The sequence below is a fragment of the Equus przewalskii genome, chromosome 15 (assembly GCF_037783145.1).
Source record: "Equus przewalskii isolate Varuska chromosome 15, EquPr2, whole genome shotgun sequence".
Classification (NCBI taxonomy): Eukaryota; Metazoa; Chordata; class Mammalia; order Perissodactyla; family Equidae; genus Equus; species Equus przewalskii.
Window position 1 is genome coordinate 8,626,830 of NC_091845.1, and position 14,135 is coordinate 8,640,964.

Below are 14,135 nucleotides of genomic sequence, written 5' to 3' on the forward strand. Positions count from 1 at the left end.
GAATATTTTACCCAGCCAGAATGGGTTCCATTATCATTCAGAATAGAGGGAGAAACAAAGTTTTCCAGACAAGCAAAGACTAAAGGAGTTCATCACCACTAAACTGACTTACAAGAAACGTTAAAGGTACTTATTTAAGTGGAAATGGAAAGGCCACAAATAAGAATAAGTAAATTATCAAAGAAAATATCATGGGTAAAGGCAAATACATAGTAAATGTAGTGGACCAACCACCTATAAATCTAATGTGAAGCTTAAAAGACAAAAGTACTAAAATCACCTATATCTATGATAAGAGATTAAAGGATACAAAGAAATAAAAGAGGTAAAGTATCAGGCCAGCCCCAGTAGCCCAGTGGTTAAGTTTGGCAGATTCTGCTTCAGCAGCCTGGGTTTGGTTCCCAGGCGTGGACCTACACAGCTCTGTTAGCAACCATGCTGTACTGGTGGCCAACATACTAAAAAACAGGAAGATTGCCAGGGATGTTAGCTCAGTGTGAATCTTCCTCAGGAAAAGAAAAAAAAACAGGTAAAATATGATGTCAAAAACAAAATGTGGTGGGGAGGAAAGTAAAAGTGTAGGGCTTTTAGTAAGATGTTGAACTTAAGAGATCATCAACACAATATAGATTGCTAATTAAATAGGTAACCACAAACCAAAAACCTATAATAAATATACAAAAAATAAGGAGAAAAGAATGCAAACATAAGACTAAACAAAGCCATCAAATCACATGGGAAGAGAGCAAGAAAAGAAGAAAGGAATGGAGAAGAACTACAAAAACGTCCAAAAAAAGGGTAACACAATGGCAATAAGTACACACTTATCAATAGTTACTTTGAATGAAAATGGACTAAATGCTCCAATCAAAAGACATATGGTGGCTGGATGGATGAAAAAACAAGCCTTGTGTATATGCAGCATACAAGAGATGCACACTTCAGACCTAAAGACACTCAGAAGCTGAAAGTGGAGGGATAGAAAAAGACATTCCATGCAAATGGAAATGAAAAGAAAGCTGGAGTAACAATATTTTTATCAGACAAAATAGACTTTATTTATTTTTTATTTTTTAATTTTTTGTGAGGAAGAGTGGCCCTGAGCTAACATCTGTTGCCAATCTTCTTCCTTTTGTTTGAGGAAGACGGTCCCTGAGCTAATATCCATGCCAGTCTTCCTCTACTTTGTATATGGGACGCCACCACAGCATGGCTTGATGAGCTGTGCGTAGGTCCATGCCTGGGATCTGAACCAGCAAACCCTGGGCCACCAAAGTCACCAGACCGGCCTCCAAAATAGACTTTAAAACAAACATTGTAACAAGAGACAAGGAAGGGCATTACATAATGATAAAAGGAACAATCCAACAAGAGAATATGACAGTTGTAAATATCTGTGTGCCAAACTTAGTGGCACCTAAATACATAAAGCAAATATTAACAGAGATAAAAGGAGAAATGGACAGTAACACAGTAATAGTAGGAGACTTTAACACTCCACTTACATCAGTGGATAGATCATCCAGACAGGTCACTAAGGAAACATTGGCCTTACGTGACACATTAGACTAGTGGACTTAACATATATATACAGAGCATTCCAACCCCAAACTGCAGAATACACACTCTTTTTGAATGCACATGGAACATTCCCCAGGATAGATCACATATTAGGCCACAAAAGAAGTCTCAATAAATTTAAGAAGATTGAAATAATATCAAGCATCTTTTCCAATCACAATGGTATGAAATGAGAAATCAACTACAAGAAGAAAAGTGGAAAAGTCACAAATAAGTGGAGATTAAACAAAATGCTACTGAACAACTATTGGGTCAATGAATAAATCAAAGGAAAACCAAAAAATATCTGGAGACAAATGAAAATGAAAATATGACATATCAAAATCTATGGGATACAACAAAAACTGTTCTAAGAGTTTACAGCAATAGAAGCTTACCTCAAGAAACAAGAAAACTCTCAAATAAAAAAATCTAACATTACACCTAAAGGAACTAGAAAAAGAACAAAGCCCAAAATCAGTAGAAGGAAGGAAATAATAAAAATCAGAGCAGAAATAAAAGAAATAGAGACTAAAAAGACAATAGAAAAGATCAATGAAATTAAGAGCTGATTCTTTGAAAAGATAAAATTGACAAAACTTTGGGTAGCCTCACTATGAAAAAAGAGAGAAAGCTCAAATAAATAAAATCAGAAGTGAAAGAGGAGAAATTACAATGGATACCACAGAAATACAAAGAATTATAAGATAATACCATGAAAAGCTATACTCCAACAAATTGGATAGTATAGAAGATGGATAGATTTATAGAATTGTATAAGCTTCCAAAACTGAATCAAGAAGAAATAGAGACTCTGAATAGACAGATCACCAGTAAGGAGAGTGAAACAGTAATCAAAAACCTCCTGAAAAACAAAATTCCAGGACCAGATGGCTTCCCTGATGAATTCTACCAAACATCCAAAGAAAATTTAATACCTATCCTTCTCAAACTCTTCCAAAAATTTGAAGAGGAGGGGACACTTCCTAACTCATTCTTCAAAGCTAACATTACTGTGATGCCAAAACCAGACAAGGAAAAGGGCCAGCCCTATGGCCGAGAGGTTAAGTTTGCATGCTCTGCTTTGGTGGTCCAGGGTTTTTGCTGGTTTGAATCCTGGGTGCAGACATGGCACTGCTCATAAGGCCATGCTGAGTAGGCATCCCACATAGCACAACCAGAGACACGCACAAGTAGAATCTACAACTATGTACTGGGGGGCTTTGGAGAGAAGAATGAAGAAGAAGGAGGAGAAGAAGAAGGAGGAGGAGGAGGAGAGGGAGAGGAAGAAGAAGGAGGAGGAGGAGGAGGAGAAGAGGAAGAGGAAGAGAAAGAAGAAGAAGAAGATTGCCAACAGTTGTTAGCTCAGGCGCCAATCTTTAAAAAAAAAAAACACAGACAAGGAAGAAACAAAAAAAGAAAATTACAGGCCAATATCACTGATGAACATAGATGCAAAAATCCTCAAAAAAATATTAGCAAATCAAATACAAAAATACATTGAAAGGTGCTCGCTTCGGCAGCACATATACTAAAATTGGAACGATACAGAGATTAGCATGGCCCCTGTGCAAGGATGACATGCAAATTCATGAAGCGTTCCATATTTTTTCAACGCTATCCCAATCAGAATTCCAATGTCATTCTTTACAGAAATTGAACAAAGAATCCTAAAATTCATATGGGGCAACAAAAGACCCCGAATTGCTAAAGCAATCCTGAGAAAGAAGAACAAAGCTGGAGGCATCACAATCCCTGACTTCAAAACATACTACAAAGCTACAGTAATCAAAACAGCATGGTACTGGTACGAAAACAGATGCACAGATCAATGGAAAAGAATTGAAAGCCCAGAAATAAAACCACACATCTATGGACAGCTAATCTTTGACAAAGGAGCTGAGGGCCTACAATGGAGGAAAGAAAGTCTCTTCAACAAATGGTGCTGGGAAAACTGGACAGCCACATGTAAAAGAATGAAAATTGACCATTCTTTTTCACCATTCACAAAAATAAACTCAAAATGGATCAAAGACCTAAAGGTTAGGCCTGAAACAATAAGTCTTCTAGAAGAGAATATCGGCAGTACACTCTTTGGCATCAGCTTCAAAAGAATCTTTTCGGACACCGTAACCCCTCACATGAGGGAAACAATAGAAAGAATAAACAAATGGGACTTCATCAGACTAAAGAGCTTCTTCAAGGCAAGGGAAAAGAGGATTGAAAACAAAAAACAGCCCACTAATTGGGAAAAAATATTCACAAGTTGTTTATCTGACAAAGGGTTAATCTCCATAATATACAAAGAACTCACACAACTCAACAATAAAAAATCAAACAACCCAATTACAAAATGGGCAGAGGACATGAACAGACATTTCTCCAAAGAAGATATACGGATGGCCAATAGACACATGAAAAGATGCTCATCATCACTAATCATCAGGGAAATGCAAATCAAAACTACACTAAGATAGCACCTTACACCTGTTAGAATGGCAAAAATATCCAAAACCAAGAGTGACAAATGTTGGAGAGGCTGTGGAGAAAAGGGAACCCTCATACACTGTTGGTGGGAATGCAAACTGGTGCAGCCACTATGGAAAACAGTATGGAGATTCCTCAAAAAGTTAAGAATAGAAATATCTTATGACCCAGCCATTCCACTACTGGGTATCTATCCCAAGAACTTGAAATCAGCAATTCCAAAAGTTCCATGCACTGCTATGTTCATCGCAGCATTATTCACAATAACCAAGTCATGGAACCAACCTAAGTGCCCAGCAACTGATGATTGGATAAAGAAGATGTGGTATATATACACAATGGAATACTACTCAGCCATAAAAAAGGACAAAGTTGTCCCATTCACAACAACATGGATAGACCTTGAGGGTATTATGTTGAGTGAAATAAACCAGACAGAGAATGACGAACTCTGTATGACTCCACTCATAGGTGGTAGCTAACATATGGACAAAGAGAACTGATCGGTGGTTGCCAGGGGAAAGTGGGGTCGGGGGAGGGCACTAGGGGTGAAGTGGTGTACCTACAACATGACTAATAATGATGTACAACTGTAATTTCACAAGCATGTTAACTTTCATAACCTTAATTAAAAAAATACATTGAAAGGATCATATACCATGATTAAGTGGGATTTATTCTAGAGATGCAAGGATGGTTCAACATCTGCAAATCAATCAACATAGTACGCTATATTAACAAAATGAAGAATAAAAATCACATGATCGTCTCAATAGATGCAGAAAAAGCATTTGACAAGATACAGTATCCATTTCTGATTTTAAAACTCTGAATAAAATGGATATAGAAGGAAAGTACCCCAACACAAAAGGCCATATCTATCAAACCCAAGCTTAACATCATACTCAATAGTGAAAAACAGAAAGCTATCCCTCTAAGAACAGGAACAAGCAAGATGCCCACTTTTACCACTCATGTTTCATATAGTATTGCAAGTGTTAGCCTGAGCAATTAGGCAAGAAAAAGAAATAAAAGGGATCCAAATTGAAAAAGAAGAAGTAAAACTGTCACTATTTGCAGATGACATGATTTTATATATAGAAAACCATAGAGAACCTACCAAAAAACTATTAGAAATAATACACAAATACAGTAAACTTGCAGGGTAAAAAATTAACATACGAAAATCAGTTGCATTTCTATACACTAACAATGAAATAGCCAAAAGAGAAATCAAGAATACAATTCTATTTACAATTGCAAAGAAAAAAAAAAGAATAAAATACCTAGGAATAAATTTAACCAAGGAGATGAAAAATCTGTACACTGAGAACCATAAAACATTGTTGAAAGACAGTGAAGAAGACACAAAGAAATTGAAAGATATTTTGTGCTCATGGGTTAGAATAATTAATATAATTTAAATGTTTATACTTCCTAAGGCAATCTACAGATTCAACACACTCTCTATCAAAGTCCCAATGATATTTTTCATGGAAATAGAACCAAAAATAGTAAAATTTATCTGGAACAACAAAAGACCCCAAATAGCCAAAGCAGTCCTGAGGAAAAAGAACAAAGCTGGAGGAATCATTTCAAAATATACCAGAAAGCTCAGTAATCAAAACAGAGTGGTACTGGCACAAAAACAGACACACAGATCAGTGGAATAGAATCGAGACCCAGAAGTAATCCACACATCTACAGACAGCTAGTTTTCAACAAAGGAGCCAAGAACATGTAATGGACAAGGGAAAGTCTCTTCAATAAATGGTGTTGGGAAAACTGGCCAGCCACATGCAAAAGAATGAAAATAGACCATTATCTTACACCAGACACAAAAATTAATTCAAAATGGATTAAAGGCTTAAATGTAAGAGCTGAAACCATAAAACTCCTAGAAGAAAATGTACGCAGTGTGCTCTTTGACATCAGTCTTACCGTTATCTTTTTGAATGTCATGTGTCCTCAAGCAAGAGAAACCAAAGAAAAAAAATAAACAAATGGGACTACATCAAGCTAAAAAGGCAAAGGAACCCATCACCAAAACAAAAAGATAACCTACGAATTGAGGTAGATACTTGCAAATCCTATATCTGATAAAGGGTTAATATCCAAAAAATATAAAGAACTCATACACCTCAACAAAAAAAAGCAATAAACCCAATCAAAAAATGGGCAGAGGATCTGAAAAGACATTTTTTCCAGAGAAGATTTACACATGGCCAACAGACACATGAAAAGATGTTTCATGTCAATAATTGTTAGGGAAATGCAAGTCAAAACCACAATGTGATATTACCTCACACCTGTCAGAATGGCTGTTACTAAAAAGACAAGAAATAATGAATACTGGAGAGGATTTGGAGAAAAGGGAACCTTCCCTCATGCACTGCTGGTGAGAACGTAACCTGGTGCAGCCACTATGGAAAACAGTATGGAGGTTCCTCAAAAAATGAAAAACAGAACTACCATATGATCCAGCTATTCCACTCTGCATATTTATCCAAAGAAAATGAAAACACTAATTCAAAGAGATATGTGTACCCCTATGTCCATTGCAGAATTATTCACAATAGCCAAGACATGGAAGCAACTTAAGTGCCGAAAAACAGATGAATGGATAAAGAAGATTAGATATAGATATAGATATATACACACACACAATGGAATACTGTTAAGCCATAAAAAGGCGAAATCTTGCCATTTTTGACAACATAGGTGGATCTTAAGGGTATTATGCTAAGCAAAATAGGTCAGATGGAGAAAGCTAAATACTGTATAATTTCACTCATATGTTGAAGATAAAAAAACAGCAACACTTCCACAACTAGAAGGACCTACAAATAAAAAAATATGCAACTACGTACTGGGGGGATTTGGGGAGAAAAAGCAGAACCCCCCCCCCCCCAGCAACGCAACGAACAAATACATAGGCACAGAGAATAGATTGGTGGTTAATAGAGGGGAAGAGAGGAGGGGAGAGGGTGGAAGGGGTAAAAGGGTGCATTTGTGTGGTGAAGGATGACAACCAGGCTCATCAACATGATGTTGTCTACACAGAAGTCCAAACATAATCATGTACACCTGAAATTTATATCATGTTATAAACCAATATTACCTCAATAAAAAATTAATTAAATAAAAATATAAAAAAATAAAATGTTACTCTCACAATTAAAAGAATATATGACTTAGCAAAACCTCTGTGATGAAGCTAAAGCCTGCTTAGAGGGAAATATCTAGCTTTAAATGCTTATATTACCAAAGAAGAAATGCTGAAAACAAACGGTCTAAGCTTCCATCTTAAGAGACTAATAAAAGACACTACATTTTTCTGACAAAGACTTTACGGCCCCAATCAAAAAAGTTAAAGGCTAATCAGAAATGAACATAGATGCAAAAGTCCCAGACAAAATATTAACAAATAAAATCCAGTGATATATACAAAAAAGCTAATAGATCATGATCATGTGGGGTTAAATCTAGGAATATGATAATGACTTACTCACAAATCAATCAATGTAATTCACCACATTAACAGAAAAAAGAGAAAAATCGTATGATCATCTCAAGAGATGCAAAAAAAGCAAACGTAAAACTCAGTAACTGTTCATGATCAGAAGTCTCATAAAATTCAATATCTGTTCAGGATAAGAATGCCCAGCAAGCTAGAAATAAAGGGAATTCTTTAATCTGATAAAGAATATCTGGGAAAAATTTACATATAATATCAGAGTAAATGGTGAAGTCATACAGTAGGTACTCTTTTGCATCTTATTAGTTCTAGTAGCTTTTTGTAGATTCTTTGGGACTTTTTGTTTTATGTTTATAACCGTATTGTCTGCAACTAAAGACCCTTTTATTTTTTTTTTCCAATCTGTATGCCTTTTATTTATTTTTCTTGCTTTATTGCACTGGTTACGATTTTCAGTGCAATACTGAGCAGGAGTGGTGAGAATGGACACCTTTGCTTTATTCTCAAACTTACAGGGAAAGCATTCAATCTTTCACCACTAAGTGCAGTGTTAGCTGTAGGTTTTTTATAGATATCCTTTATCAGGTTGAAGAAGCTTAATAAAGTTGATTTTTTAAAAAATCCCATTTGGGCATAAATTAACTAATTCACAGGCAATGAGTGCACATTACTGTAGTTAGTAGCACTGCCTCTGGAGTCAGACCAGCATTTAAATTCTGGCTCCATCACTTACCTGCTTCCTACTAAGGAGTTTAAAGAAAAAGAATCAAAGGAAGGTTTTTTTTCAATGTACGTTCTTTATTTTCTACTCAAGGTGACCATTAAGTAATAATCAGATGTCACCCTCACTGGAGTCTCAGCTGTCTGTTGATGAGGATGTGTTCTCTGAATTATCTCAGAGTCTGAGCTGAGATTTGGACACCACCACCATGTAGGGCTGCCATAACAAAGTACCCCAAACTCAGTGGCTCAGAACAACATACATTTATTGTCTCAAAATTCTGGAAGCCACAGGTCCAACATCAAAGTGTCACAGGGTCATGCTCCCTCTGAAACCTGTAGGAGAAGGCTCCTTCTTTGCCTCTTCCAGCTTCTGGTGGTTTGTCAGCAATCTTTGGTGTTCCTGAGCTTGTGGATGCCTCACTTCAACCCTCCATTTCACATGGTCTTCCCTCTGTGCATGTCTGTCTCTGTGTCATATTTCCCCTTTTTACAAGGACATGAGACATATTGGATTAGGACCCACCCTAATGACCTCATCATTTTTTGAATTGAGATATAATTGACATATAACCTTATATTAGTTTCAGGTATACAACATAACTATTTGATATTTACTTTATAACTGGAAGTTTGTACCTTTTGACTACCTTCACTCATTTCACTCACCCCTACCCCCCACTTCTGGCAACTACCATTCTGTTCTCTTTATCTATGAGTTTTGTTTTTTCTTTTTCTTTTTTAGATTCCACAGGTAAGTGAGATCATACTGCATTTGTCTTTCTCTGTCTGACTTAGTTAATTTACGATAATGCCCTCAAAGTTGATCCATGTTGTCACAAATGGCAAGATTTCATTCTTTTTAATGGCTGAATAATATTTCATTGTGTGTATATACTACATCTTCTTTATCCCTTTATCCATCGATGGGCACTTAGGTTGCATCTATGTCTTGGCTATTGTAAATAATGCTGCCATGAACATGGGGGTGCATATATCTTTTTGAGTTACTGTTTTCATTTTCTTCGGATATAGACCCAGAAGTGGAATTGCTGGATCACATGGTTGTTCTACTTTTAATCCTTTGAGGAACCTCCGTACTGTTGTCCATACTGGCCACAGCAATTTACATTCTCATCAACAGTGCCCAAGGGTTCCCTTTTCTCCACATCCCCACCAATACTTATTAATTCTTGTCTTTTGGATAATAGCCATCCTGATGGGTGTGAGATGATGTCTCACTGTTTTTTTGATTTGCATTTCCCTGATGATGAGTGATGTTGAGCACCTTTTATATACTTACTGGACATCTGTGTGCCTTCTTTGGAAAAATGTCCATTCAGAACCTCTGCCCATTTTTTAATTGGATTGTTTGGGTATTTTTGTTATTTGTTGTAGGAGTTTTTATACATTTTGGATATTAATCCCTTATCAGATAGATGATTTGCAGATATTTTCTCCCATTCGGTAGGTTGCCTTGTCATTTTGCGGATGATTTCCTTTGCTGTGTAGAAGCTTTTTGGTTTGACGTAGTTTCACTTGTTGATTTTTGCTTTGTTTTAAATCCAAAAAAATCATCACCAAGACCGATGTCAAGGAGCTTAATGCCTATGTTTTCTTCTAGGAGTTTTATTATTTCAGTGACCTCATCGTTTTAACTTGATTGCTTCTGTAAAGATCCTATTTCCAAGTCAGTTCACCTTCTCAGGTACCGGGGATTAGGACTTCAGCATATCTTTTTTGGAGGGACATAATTTAACCCCTTAACAAGAAGTGTAGAAGAAAGGATCTTCCCCACCATACTCTGCGGACTACATCAGCGCCCTTCTTCTCCCCTTTGAAGTGGCTGCTTCCTCTTATATCCCAAGATGAATGACAGGGAGGGCACCCAATTAGCACTTCGCTTTCTCCTTTGGGCCACTGAGGCGCAAGCTTCCTCTGTTTTCTAACAAAAATATTATGAAGAGACAAACAAAAAATTTTACTAAAAGATAAATACTGAAGAGTATTTCATGCTTTTGTTACTGCCTCTTGTAACTAACAGAAACTAGTCTAGGGGAGTAGAATGTCCCAAGCCGGCAGCACTAGGATATTCTGGTGACAGCTTATCCAGTCTGTCTGCTACACGATGAAGGAAGCAAATGGCTAAGAAGTCCCCTCACCTGTTCTGCAGGTTGTCCAAGAGTCCCCTGACACCGTGGTCCCTTGTCACCTGTATCAGTCACGGTCCTGGCAGGAGATGAATGGCACTTCAAATTTGTATGAATGGAGGAAGATCTAATAAAGAGATTAGATACGAAAGTGTGGCCATGGTGTAGGGAAAAGACAAGGGATAAAGCAGTGCCTGAGGCTAGTGACAGGAAGCTGTAACTAACCCTTTAGCCAAGAGGATGAGCAAAACAGGGGGTTATTTAGAGTGGGTTGCCTTGATCGGACCTCTGTCAAGGGACCCAGTCAGCCCTAGGTGACCTCATAGGAGGGAACTAGGGGAATAAATGCCCCAACCTCATTCTCATTCTTCCCTCTACTTTACTCTCAGTTCTGCCCATTGCCCAAACACCACTGGAAAGCAGAGGACATGGGAGCCTCTACTGTGGACCATGTAAGTCAGTCTCTGAGGGTTGCAGACAGCAGGTAGAAAAGAGTGGAGAATGGATCTGCAGGGGCAGATAGAAGATGTTTAGTCCATCACCGCTCTTCTGGAAGACTGCAACCCCTCTGGTCTTTCTGACTTGATGCCTGACTCCTTATTCCCCAGGCCGTTCTCCATTCAGACACCAGAGTGATCCTTTTAAAAAATACAGATTCGATCAGATCACTTCCTTTTTGAAAACTGCACTGGATCCCCACTGTTTTTGGATAAAGACTAGACTCCTTTGCCTGCCATCACGGCTCTTCTACACACAGTACCAAGAGTGGATTAAGATCATTTCAAGCAAGTATGGTGGTCCTATTCGCTCACTTATGATTCAGACATGGGCAGATGACACATACCTGGCCAATGGAGCACAAGAGGAAGTCTGCTGGGGGCTTCTGAGAAAGGTTTCTTTGCTGTTAGAAAGAGATGTCATTTCTTCATCATTTGCAAGTTGTCATGCCTGGACTGCAGCAGCTGTGTGACACCCATGGTGGCAGCTAGCCCGAGGGCATGCTGAAGAGGCCAGAGCAGAGACCGGGGAGAACCTGGGTCCTCGATGATATTACAGAGTCGCTGACTTAACCAATTCCGGAGCCATGTCCGTCTCATCATCTTGCAATGAGATCTAATTAATTGTCCTTAATGTTTAACCCAGTTCAGCTGAAAAGTATCCTAATTTAATCAATATGTCAAGCACTTGAAATTTTTGTGTTTTTGGAGAGACTGTCCCTTTGACTAGAATGCCTTTATTGTTTGCTTGATGAATTCCCACTCATCCTTCAGAACCCCGATCCATGGGCGTCTTGCCTGTGATATCCTTTCTTCTTTTGTTGAGAATTTAGTTACTGCCTCCCCTGGAATCTCCTAACATTTGTCCCCATTGACAGAAGAAATTGGCCGTGTCTAGTTTTATTCTCTCCCTTTTTCCTACCCCAAGACACCAACCAAGTTTTCGTGTCCTGAAGGTTGAGATTTGTCTTGTCCTAAGGATGATTAGCTGACTTTTAAAAAAGTTTTTATTAAGGAGTTTTTCAGACGTGCAAGAGTAGAGAGAATAGTAAAATGACCCCCATGGATCTATCACTCAGCCTGAACAATGGTCAATATTTTGCCAATCTTATTTCCTCTTTTACCACACTTTTTTTTTTTTACTGCAGTACTTTAAAGGAAATCTTGATACTGGCCCTGATGTCAGTTCCTCTATATTAAACCCAGCATGTATGGGGTTAAAACCAAAAGCACATCCCCTGTTTCTCTAAGTTATATTCATATGTAAATATCGGTTTTTTAAACCTTTGCATCCCTGAACTTCACAAGGCAAATGGAAGTTACAAATCATTAGAATCCAGGCGGCCTGTTTTGGCTAGTTACGGGTCCTTTGAAGCTTTATTACAGGGAAACTGATATCCAAAGAATAGCAAGCAGCTGAAGCTTCCCAGATCCCACTCCTCAGCTTCCTGACCCCAGAATCCACCACCCACCACAGAGGCAGACGACCAAGGACATCCACCTGTGGATTCTCTTATCTCACCATCCTCCTTCCTTCCTGCAAGCAGCCTCGCAAAGCCAAAGGCAGGCTGGAGGGAAAGCACTGACCTGCAAGGCCGCATGCTTCCCCTCCCCTCCCTAAAACCTCAAATAAAAACCCTTCCTTTTTTTCTTTGAGGAGGTGGGTATGAGTTCTAGCAAACTCCCATCTCCTTGTCTGGCTCCCTTTCAATAAAATTCTTCTCTTGTCATAAGCCTGGGCTTCCTGTTTTTATTTTGGTCTCTCTCTTGTGTGGCAGGTAAAGAACCTGTGTTTCCGGCTGGTAACAATTTGGCGAGCCAGCCAAGAGGCTCTTGCCTATGGCTCCATGGCCCCAGGCTGACTGGGATTTCCTGGGAAGCAGTCCAGCAACTGCCTAGGTGATTTTCTCTAGGGACTGCCCCCAGTACTTTCCATCTGACCAGGCACCACTGGCTCTAGGCACATCTTCTCATGGCAAGGAAACAGGCTGTAGATTTGTTTGTTTGTTTTGCTTCTGGTGAGTCCACAGACTCAATCTGGAATAGGGTAAGTTGCCTTGGGGGTGCCTGTGAACTCCCTTCTCCTCCATCTGGGGTCCTTCCATTTATGGCAGGGCCATCTGGGGTCTTTTCCATTCATGGAGGGGCCATCTGGGCATGCATTCGGAGTGGGAAATTGTTGTAGGACATTCTACTCTAAATCTGGGAACCGGTTCACTGGTGTCTGGTATTTCTGTGTCTGGATCTGTGTGTCTGTCCATCTCTGTGTATCGGAATGGGGAACATGCTGTCTGTCCCCAAGCAGAGCCCATTGGGGCTTATTCTGAGTAGACGGTCTAATTATAGTCATAAGCCAATGTCTAAAAAGGGATGATTTTCTTTTGTAACACCACATGGCCACAGTACTCTTTAGACTCCAGAGAGAAAATAGCCAAACAATGAATCCTTAAGTTGGAAAAATTTTTAGAGAGCTCGCATCATAAACAGCTGTTTTATTGGTACCTATGAAAAGACCAAATTAAAAGGAAAATACAATGACTAGTCTTAAGAATTTAATCAAACTTGGGATCTCAGCTTCTTCTCATGGTCTTACAGATGCTAATGAAAACACTAAGTTAACAGAAGAATAAAATGAAGATGAGGAAAAATAAAGGGAATTTGTTCAACAAGATGGAATTTTTTTTTTTTTGAGGAAGATTAGCCCTGACCTAACATCTGACGCCAATCCTCCTCTTTTTTGCTGAGGAAGGTTGGCCCTGAGCTAATATCTGTGCCTATCTTCCTCTGTTTTATTTTGTGGGATGCCTGCCACAGCATGGCTTAATAAGTCGTGTGTTGTGGACCCAGGGATCCAAACCGGAGAACCCTGGACTGCTAAAGTGGAATATGAGAACTTAACTGCTGTGCCACCAGGCTGGCCCCAACAAGGTGGATATTTTTAAAGGAGTTTTTAAAAATAGTAATAATAGGAAGAAGGTAAATAAGACAGTGGATTAAATAAGACATATATTAAAGGAAAAAAACCCAAAGATAAATCAAAAAGGGAAGAGTCACAGGACTCCTCCCAACAGGGTGGAAATCTTTAACTAGTTACTAAAAGGAAAAGGGATTATTAGAAAATACATGAATAAAGTTAAAACAAAGATTTTAATAAAACACTGCCTAAGGTTGGATGGGCCAAAGGGACCCCCTACTGGCCCCCAACACTAAAGACCAGACAGACCTGTTCTAGTCACCCCAGTT

General features: G+C 38.7%; 1 non-coding gene across 1 annotated transcript; it reads left to right on the plus strand.

The window, feature by feature from the left end:
• Positions 1 to 3,067: 3,067 nt before the first annotated feature.
• Positions 3,068 to 3,171, plus strand: LOC139076272 (U6 spliceosomal RNA). The gene has a single exon (XR_011527684.1). It is a non-coding gene; the product is annotated as a U6 spliceosomal RNA (small nuclear RNA).
• The last annotated feature ends 10,964 nt before the right edge of the window (positions 3,172 to 14,135 follow it).